This window comes from Limulus polyphemus, unplaced genomic scaffold (genome assembly GCF_000517525.1).
Source record: "Limulus polyphemus unplaced genomic scaffold, Limulus_polyphemus-2.1.2 Scaffold2578, whole genome shotgun sequence".
Taxonomy (NCBI): domain Eukaryota; kingdom Metazoa; phylum Arthropoda; class Merostomata; order Xiphosura; family Limulidae; genus Limulus; species Limulus polyphemus.
Window position 1 is genome coordinate 102,362 of NW_013668188.1, and position 10,629 is coordinate 112,990.

Consider the following 10,629-nt stretch of genomic DNA (forward strand, 5'->3'; position numbering starts at 1 on the left):
TATCCTATTCTGCAGTTCTGCGAGAAAATAGTGTCTTTTCCCCTAACAATACTAACAATAATCTGATCTCATTTTTACAAAGAGAAACGGAAAGAGTTTTTTTTTAGGACATAGAAAACAACTATATAATCCCTTATACACTTGAGAAAAAAAAAGTCATCTGAGTTTGCTATATTTACTCTTTGAAATTAATTTGTTTCTAATTCTTTGAATAATATTGTAAATTTAAATTACAATACAAAAAAAAAAAAACGTGAGTGAATGCACGAGATTGCTTCACTTATAAACACTTTTTACTGAAAAAAAAAAGATTAAAAAATGAACACTTTTACCAAACAGCCTGTCTCATCACCACCACGTTATTTTTTACTGTTACCCTACTAATATTTTATCACTTCCTATACCGATGCCCCCCCCCCCAGTGGCCCATCGGTATGTCTGCGGACTTACAACGCTAGAATCCGGGTTTCGATACCCGTGGTGGGCAGAGCACAGATAGCCCTTTGTGTAGCTTTGTGCTTAACTACAAACAAACAATCCTATACCGATGTTTTCCATTTAATGTCCCCCGGTAGAACAGTGGTGAATATACGGATTTACAACGCTGCAATTAGCGGTTCGATTCCCCTCGGTGAATACACAACACTCTTTTAATATTTAACAAACTTCATCGTTAAGTAATCTTATGGACAACCTCCTGGTAAAATTTTTCCACCTCTAAATACTTGGTTACCATCTTTTTAGAGCTTCAGTTGCCAGTAAAGTCTTGCAAATGGGATTCATTTTTCTTTAAAATATTACTTTTTTTTTCCCACGAACTATCTAGTAATCTTTTTTAATCACTTCCAAGTACGTCTTCGTTTTGCTGGTAAATTAATTTTAATTTTTCTAATAGCATTTCAAGTATTGACATAAACATACATACAGCTTATCAAAATATGGGTAACGAAGGTTTTTAATTTGTTAATGTAGATTCAGATAAAAATCAAATAAAAGCTGTAAGAATTTATACAAAAATTGACAACGATAGTTATTAATTTTATATAGAGTTAAATAAAAAAGTAACTATAAGTATTTACTTAGAAACGTATTTATCGAATAATTCAGTAAGTTAGTTGAAATGTTTAAAAAAACTAAGTCAGAAACTTATATCAGTGGGCAATAAATTGAGAAACTTTAACGATAGCATTTTATGAATAAGAATTCATCTTTTAAACGTCAAAAACAACTCAAATATCTCAAATCTAGAAAAAAAAAACCATAGTGTTTTGATTACAATAGCATCTTAGGCTTAACTAAATTATTTGTTTGTTTTGAGTTTCGCGCAAAGCTACACGAGGGCTATCTGCGCTAGCCGTCCCTAATTTAGCAGTGTAAGACTAGAGGGAAGGCAGCTAGTCATCACCACCCACCGCCAACTCTTGGGCTACTCTTTTACCAACGAATAGTGGGATTGACCGTCACATTATAACGCCCCCACGGCTGAAAGGGCGAGCATGTTTGGTGTGACGGGGATTCGAACCCGCGACCCGCAGATTGCGAGTCGAGTACCCTAACCACCTGGCCATGCCGGGCCTAACTAAATGAAGCGATAACTCTAAAACGTGGACAGCCATTTACATTTTAATTTCAGACGATACCTTCCTCAAATCATTCATTGTACAATAGATGGCAATACATGCAGTACACAATTAAAACAGCATATATTTTACTTTTTTACTTATAAACGACATCTCTATATAGAAAAGTCACGTCGCTGTATTAAGAAGTTACAATTGGTAATTCAGGAATATAATGGTAATAGCCACAGCATATAAGGATTAGTATGTCTATTCAAACCGTTATAAACGCAGCATACAGAAATTGATAAAAGATTAAACGAGAAACGTTTTTAATCAAATCAACTCGATAATAGATCAACTATCAGTTACTTCATTTAAATCTAAAATACAGTGCTCAGTTATGTTAACTGTTCTTAAACAATTATTGTAAATTTAACTTTAACAGAAACGTACTACAAAAATATATGCGAGCTGTAATTGTGGCCAAGTTTAACATCATAGAGCAGTAATTGTGGCCAAGTTTAACATCAGAGAACAGTAACTTTCTAAACTTGATCACGATGATGTCAAACTTGATCACAGTTACTGTTCTATGTTACTGTTCTATGTGATCAAGTTTAGCGTCTGTAAGAAACCAGTTTCGTTCTACATCTTACTTGCATCTATAGGACAAGTTTCAATCATCTCTTGAAATTTCTATTCATAATAACCCACAATAATTTTAAATTATCATTCATTAAACAACACTAAAACCCGGGTTTTGATTCCTTGCTGTGGAACAGAGCGCGATAACATAATAATAACAACCATTCGTAATTTTGAATTACTGTAATTACGCTTCTGTTTTACTGTTAAACCGTCTCAAGAAAATTGATATATCATTTAGAATTAAAATAATACATTAACCATTTTTTTCCAATTCACATTATTAGATGGTGGAACTAATAATTCCAAAATAAAATATGCAAAAAGATAAAAGAGGGCGTTCCTGTCTATTTAATTTAGAAGAACCCAAAATTTAATCATGATTTTCTTTCTCTCTGGTTATGCTACAATAATCACTTGTTGTTTGTGATTTTGATTACCATTTCAATATCAGATCAACGGATTTATAAAGAAATTACTCTTTGTTAGAATAATCACTTACTGTTTATGACTTTCGCTGCCTTATAAAATATCAGATGTACTTAAGAAATTTACCTTTTAAAATTCTGATTATTGATTTTTTACACTCCTATGATTTTCAATTATTAAAACCTGGAAAATAATAATAATTGGTCAACTACCGCGAGCGCAATTAATGCATTTTTATCACTTATGCGCGAGCGACCAGATATAATTTGACAATTTCTTAAATAATTTAAGTTTTTATTTAAAAACTGAATAACATCTGAGCTCAAGAGTTTATATATGTGTGTGTGTGTACAAAGCAGGAAATCAAATTCTTGACACCAGGATTATACATATTTGGTAAGATAATCTTGCCAAATCTTGCTTTCTGATTGTTTTTATCATTTCCTGAGTTCCTTACTTTTGAGCTTTGGGAAAATGCTCGTGGGTTACGTGAAGATGGCGGTTTTCAGTAAGTAATTCATTTATCAAGTTGTAATAATTATATTACCCCAAGATTACCGTTGATTCAACAGATAAAAAAGTAAACTTAATAAAAGTTACAGGTTTTCTTCTTTAATGTAAAACACTATTTTTGATTCCAAAATCAACGAAACAGACTAAAACTGACCATTGGGTTGCTCCAGAACAAAGTCACGAGACTTTTCTCTGCTTAATAACATTAAATTGGTCATTCATCTAGAACGTATTGGCTCTTGATATTCATTGTTTTATAAATATCGGGCTAGAAACTTCGAATAAGTTGATCCCTGGAATGATGATAGCTGTTATGAGATTGTACACTGGTTTACCTGTAAAATGTATATCCCGTATTCGGAAGTAGCGCCATCTCTAGACCATAGTTGAAACTAGGGTTTGAAATGATAATAGGTAACACTGTACTTGTATATATAGAATATTTTTATTTTAATACATTTTTATATACGATAGCATTTTGTACTTGGGCAAGATCTGAGGCTTAACTTTTATACTAAATAAGGCAATCTAATTAAAACTGTTAATTTCATTTGTAAATAAACATTAGTTCTAGTTATTATAAAGAGCAAAGCGTTTTCTCTGTGATTCAATACTGCTTTATAAAGCCACAAAGTAACCATGTTTCAGGAACGATATTAAATCAAGGCTCGGAATAACGGATAAGCCATCTTTCCCAAAGAAGGCCTGTCTTTACACACATTCAGATATGCACGGTGAAGTGCATTCATAAACATTTTAAAACATTAACGTGACACTTGTTAGTTAGTTTTATATTTTATCCGTTGTGACATATTCTTTGATTCTTTTCTGTAATGAAAAAAAATTATCTTTTAGATCTATTTGCTAATACTAATAGCGAACGGAAATATTTACAGCGCGAGACCTTAACTATATCTGTCTCATGACTCATTCTAACTGAAACCTATTTGCTGTTGCGGATTCTATTCGTCCAAATCTGAGTTAAAGTTAAATCCATCCCATGCCTAGACGACACGTAGGAGTCGGTGTTTAGCTCTAATTTCAATGGCACAAACGGATGAGAATGGTGACACATTCACTCAGGCTGAGTTAAAGTTAATTCCATCCCATGCCTAGACGAACATAGGAGTCGGTGTTTAGCTCTGAGTTCAATGGCACAAACGGATGAGAATGGTGACACATTCACTAAGGCTGAGTTAAAGTTAATTCCATCCCATGCCTAGACGACACGTAGGAGTCGGTGTTTAGCTCTGAATTCAATGGCACAGATGGATGAAAATGGTGAAATATTTACCCAAGGTTGAGGAAAGAACGAAACTATATTGGAAGGTAACTTCTCATCACTAGCTAAGTGTTTCTATCAATACTTGTTTCCAGATAATTCTATCTCAGAAAGAGCCGCAATTAAAGAGAGAAAAACTTCACCTGAAATATGTAGTAAACACAATACACTATTGGATTTCAGGCTCAAAAAAAATGGGAAACCAAAAGCAACATATCGAGAATTTAACCAGAGACTACTTCCAAGTGATAACCATAAATATATCAAGAATAAACCAAAATATATATATTTCCCAAAACAAACACTAGATGGCAGTGACCGATATGCGTGACAACATGTTCAGACAAACGGATATTTTGTGTATCATAATAATAATAATAAATCAATCAATCACTAAGCTTAGTAATTTAGTTTATTATACAATCTGAAGGTTTTTTTATTATTATCAGTACTAGTGATACAGGGGAAATACGCTATATTCTTTTCATTAAAGATCTGAACCTGTGGGTTGCTGGTTCGAATCCCATCATCGAACATGCTCTCTCTTTCAGCTGTGGGGGCGTTATAATGTGACGGGCAATCTAATTATTCGATTAGAGTAGTCCAAAAAGATGGCCGTAAGCGATCTTGACCAGCTGTCTTCCTTCTAGTCTATCATCTCTAAATTAGGGATGGTTAACGCAGATAGCTTTTGGGTAGCTTTGCGCAAAATTTCCGCAGACAAACACTCACTAATTTTCTTTGTTTTTTATACATTTTCGATGTGCGAAGTAACATAAGGGCTATCTACACATAACCATCCATAAGTTTGAACTGATAGACTTGAGGGAGACAGCGAGTCAAGAACATACTCCGCCAACTTTTGAGCTACTCTTACCCAACCGAATAGTGGGATTTGATAGTTACTCTTATAACTCACACACGGCTCTTAAGTCCGGGGACGCTAGACATTTGGCCACGCCCAGTCAGCTCTCACTGAGATGGTGAACTTATATAATTTATTTTTTTATTCTTCGTTTATGACCTCCCAATCATTAAGGGACGCAGGTAATTCCTCGAAATTGCTCTGGTTGTTTAAAACTACAAGTTCTTATATTACGTGAATGTTAAGTTACAGAAAATGTAATACTTCCTTAAAAGTAATTAATCTTCCAGTCTGAATTTTTTAGCCTCATGTTTCTTTTAACGGTCCAATCATTCACTTGTTTATACGCTGTGGGGTCCATAAGTTACATCATATTGAGTAAGTTGTTTTATTTCTGCCTGTAACAATCCCATGCGTAAAGAACTGACCCATTAGACAAAGACTGGAATCACTTGTTTTCTATGTAAAACGATAGGAATGAAATTAATTGCAATATTTAAAGTCTTTATGTTTAAATACTTTTTATATGACGTCGTTAGAACCCCCTAGTTTAAATACTTGTTATGTGACGTGATTAGAAACTGTATAAACAACACATATACACATATTAACTGCACGCTCATTAAAAAAACAACAACAATATTTAACGTTTCTAATATAAAACCATTTGTCAGTACTTATGTACCCAAATATTAAGTTGACCCAGTAATCAACAGCTGGTTGTCTCTCGAGGAAGTAACATCCACAACAAGCTGGTTCACACGTTACAGTGAATATTCATCTTTGAAACACACTGTGAATTGACTGAAGTTGTACTTTGTCTTTTGGCATAACGAAACCTCTCCAAAAATGCTGTCTTTATTTTATAGCTCCCCCCCCCCCCCCCAATGGCACAGCGGTACGTCTGCGGACTTACAATGCTAGACACCGTATTTCTGTACCCTTGGTGGGCAGAGCGCAGATAACCCATTGTGTAGCTTTGTGCTTCACTTCAGATAAACTTTACTTTACAAGTTCACTGATTTGTATCGTACGGATTATTTGTGTGTGAAGAGATGCATTTCAAAATTACTGGGTGACCAATTTTCCACCTACGTGCACTATTCGTCTAAAGATAGGTAACAACAATGGTTCATACACACACGTTTGTAGTCCCCCCAAAACTTTAACCTTCTATTTTAATTAATTCCGAAATTCATGTCATCTTCACTTTATTTAGTTTAATACGCTCAAGAAAAATAGGCACTCCTGAGAAAATCTAACATATTAAAAATGGAAATTTTTTGTTATATTCTTTAAAAGAAATATTGGTGTTCACGAATAATGACTGGATATGTTAGGAGATATAGGTAATTTTGTTTAAAAGAAACATTGGTGTTCACGAATGATTATATCCTAACATATCCAGTCATCATTCGTGAACACCAATGTTTCTTTTAAACAAAATTACGTATATCTCCTAACACATCCAGTCTAGAGCTACTTGATAAAATTAATATTATTTTAAGGTTTTCTTTAGTTTTTAATTTTTGCCTACATTTTAGTGGCAGATAATTTATTTGTAAATGAAACGTCTTGCTTTATCCTTACACACACACACACCAACATGTGGTGCCATCTAGCAGAAACAAATTAAAACCAGCATGAAAACAGGAAATAATTATTATTTAAAATGTAAAGATGTTAAACTAAACTGAGTAGTAATTTTTTTATTACCCTATCAAAATATCTGTGGTAAAAAAGCAGTATGATACTATTTTTATTAAATAATTAACCTGGCATCTTTCTTCAGAAATGTTATCTTGGAAAAAAAAAACGAGAAAATTAATTTAATAGTTACTTTCAGAAAAGTCGATTATGTTGTAATCTTACCAGAAAAAACAAAATTATGTATATATCCTAACATATCCAGTCATCATTCGTGAACACCAATGTTTCTTTTAAACAAATTTACCTATATATCCTAACACATCCAGTCATCATTCGTGAACACCAATGTTTCTTTTAAACAACATTACGCACTTTCGGGGACCCCGCAGAACTACATCTAGTATATATATATATATATATATATTTTAAATAAAGACACTGCTGGTATTACGTAAACACAGACAGAAATATCATGTTCAGAAATTATCAATATTCTAAAGAATTCTGTTTCAATAATAAATAAAACCAAAATTAAGAATAACAAATACTTTTATTTCTTGTTTTCGAAGTTCATATGTTATGCTGTATTATAGCCTACAGACTGCATAATTTTTCTCGTGATTCATGACATGCGCACATTTTGCTAACGTCATGACAGTAAAAATTTAAATGTTAAGCGTCCTTTATGTGACGTCATTTTAATGTTTACCGACTGACCGACGGACAACATACTAATGTATAGTGGTGTGAGTGGTTAAAAGATGGCCTTCGGAATATTTCTGGGAAATGATATATTTTTCCCGTTTTAGATTATCGGTGATGTATATATGAATCTGACTTAATTATCACACTTTATTGATATTCCAAATATGATGTTTTTATTACGTATTTCAGTTTTATTTAGTGTCTTACTAATATATGATTCATTTCTGTCTTCGGCCTTTTTACTGGTCTTGGTCAGTCGAATTTGCGTCTTTCACGGCCTCCCAGTTGGGAGAATTTACGTCAAACAATGAGCTATTGACAAGTCCGCTTCACTGCTAGTCTTACATCTCCTCCAAAGTCCTCTGTACTTGAGGAAAGATTAATTTTACGAAGGCTCACTAGTTTGACGTCAGCATTTTGGCAGTGGAAGATACAATGCACCATATCAAATTTATCACTTGTAAGGCTGCTTGGGCATAGAGTGTTCCGACATGCTGATGAGTTGATATCCAGCGGATATTAATCTGAGGTAGATGACAATAAGATCTGGTCCATGTGAAGTCCAGAATTTAGTGTTTGTGCCACTTGTTTTCTCAGTATGGCCACGTTGCTTACATTGAATTCGAGCTTATACCAGTAATATCAGTTATACCAGATATTAAAAGATATGTACCAACCTTTATTCATATGAAGCATCATAACCTTATGGTGAATTATTCTGGAATAGTTTGATCATGTTGACATTGCTGACATGAAGGTTCATGTGTGGCTCCTAAATATTCCAAGTGTTTATCATTATAGGGCATTAATGTACCCAATGTGTACTGTATTGTGTGTGAATTATGTGGTAATGATCCTATTGTGTGTGAACTATGTAGTTAGGACATTAAAAATACATACGAGGGCTCAATGTCCGGTGAGATAATCTATCATTATTTTTGTGTTGTGGACCCAGGTGATGCAATGCTACAAAGTCATGCTCTTGGAATATTGTGATCCAATGAGCAATCTGAATTTTTTAATGTTCTTGAGTCTACTCAGTGATGCACGAGCACACAAATGAACTATCTCACATGCAAGTAGAGTCAGTAGTTGTTGACAAACCACGAGCATCAGCAGTTCTATCTTCATTGTGTTGTTTCTACATTCAGGAGCCATCAATATAATCAGACATTCAACCTACTCCATCTTGTAACTACGACAACATTGATTCATTTCTGCTATCATTGGCATAAACATAATTTCGTCTTAGATATGCCGTAACTTCAATTTGAGCCTATTTTAGTGACTGAATTATTTGGTCTATTCATTTTTACGAGCAGATAATGGTGTGAAGCTTTTGGAGAAGTTGACCATAAAACACTGGTGACATAAAAAACGAAGGTAAATACAGACTTCTTGTTTGGTCATTTTTTCAGGGCAATACGTAAAGTTTTTCAATTTGGTGGCCGTAATCTTGAAAACAATAAGGCAACATTGACGAGAGTTATTGTGAACAGAACAACATCATGATAGTAACCCTTACCAGTGTGAGTTTTTACCATTTGCAATAAGATTCTGCCTTCAGTGTGATCTTCTGTAAACGTTTTCTACTCACAAAGACTTAACCTCTGGTCGTGTTTTCTTTCTGCTCGCGTTTTCTTGTGTAGTTTGGCAAACTGGGAGTCCACTCCTAAAAGAAAAAAAATATCCAACATAATGAGTGTATTTACCCTTATTCTTATGCTTGAGGTTATAAATTCTTTCCTGTTTTTGGAGGGGTTGGTTGGCTTTTACAGTTGAGTTTCTTCCAAACATACTATAATCGATACTTTTAAGCCAGTGCGCTTAAGAAGTTCTAGCAGTGGGCATGTGTTTTCTTTCACATTTAGTTTGGAATATTTTCACACTTCTCAGTCGATGCTCGTGCTAGCTGTCACATGATACGATATAACTAATGATGATACAATGTTGCAACCTCTAGGTGTCAGTGTTTTGTGTGTGTGTGTGTGTTTCGATACCTGCTCCTTTAAATGGACAATTCTCCTGTCTATACTTCACCCTAAACCTATATATATATAACCTTTGAGGTTTTCAAGCCTCCCCCCCCCAAAGAAAAGTTCCAGTGTTCGGTTTACATTCAAAACCTCTTCCAAAATTCTGTTTGAATTAACAATATACTCCAGTTTTCTCCATGTGTTCAGAAACCCTTTTTTATGTTCAGTTTGTGTTTAAAAATATCCTCTAATGTTTTGTTTGTGTTCTAAAAACATATTCCAATTTTATTTTTGCGTTAAAAGATATACTCCATCGTTGCGTTCGTGTTCAAAAACCTATTTAAGTTTTGTGTTTGTGTTGAAGATATATTCAGGTGTTCTGTTTGTGTTAAATATATATTTACATATACACCAGTGTTCCGTTTGTGTTCTAAAACCTATTCCACCCTTCTCTTTTTTATTAAGAAATTATACCATTGATCTGACTGTATATATATATAAAGGGAACAGAGTCTAGTTTATATATTTTGGAAAGCATTTCAGTGTTCTGTTTGTGTTAAAGATATATTCAGGTGTTCTGTTTATGATTACAGAACACATATTCAAGTGTGTTGTCCATTTGTAAACCACACTCTTCTTGGGGCAAAGAATACTATTGGAAGATTGAAAAAAAATCAACAGTAGTAGCTTCTGAAAAAAAGTTACATTCGTTCTTGGAAAACAAACGAAAAAGATAAGCCTTTCGTATTGGTTAATTCCTCTTCGTTTACAGAATATTGAGCTTACATTATTACTTATAGTTTTTCCAAACCTGTAACAAAAACTGTTGCATGTGTTACCAGCAGTGTTCCTTATATGCTGTGCGGTAGCACAACAACCAATCAAGTGCCGCGCACTTCATCATTCCAACCGCGCACATCTTCAGTGATGGTGAGGAGTTTCAACACATTCACGGCCTTAATGACCCTGGCAGTGAATAGGTCTAAAGCCCAAATAACCAAC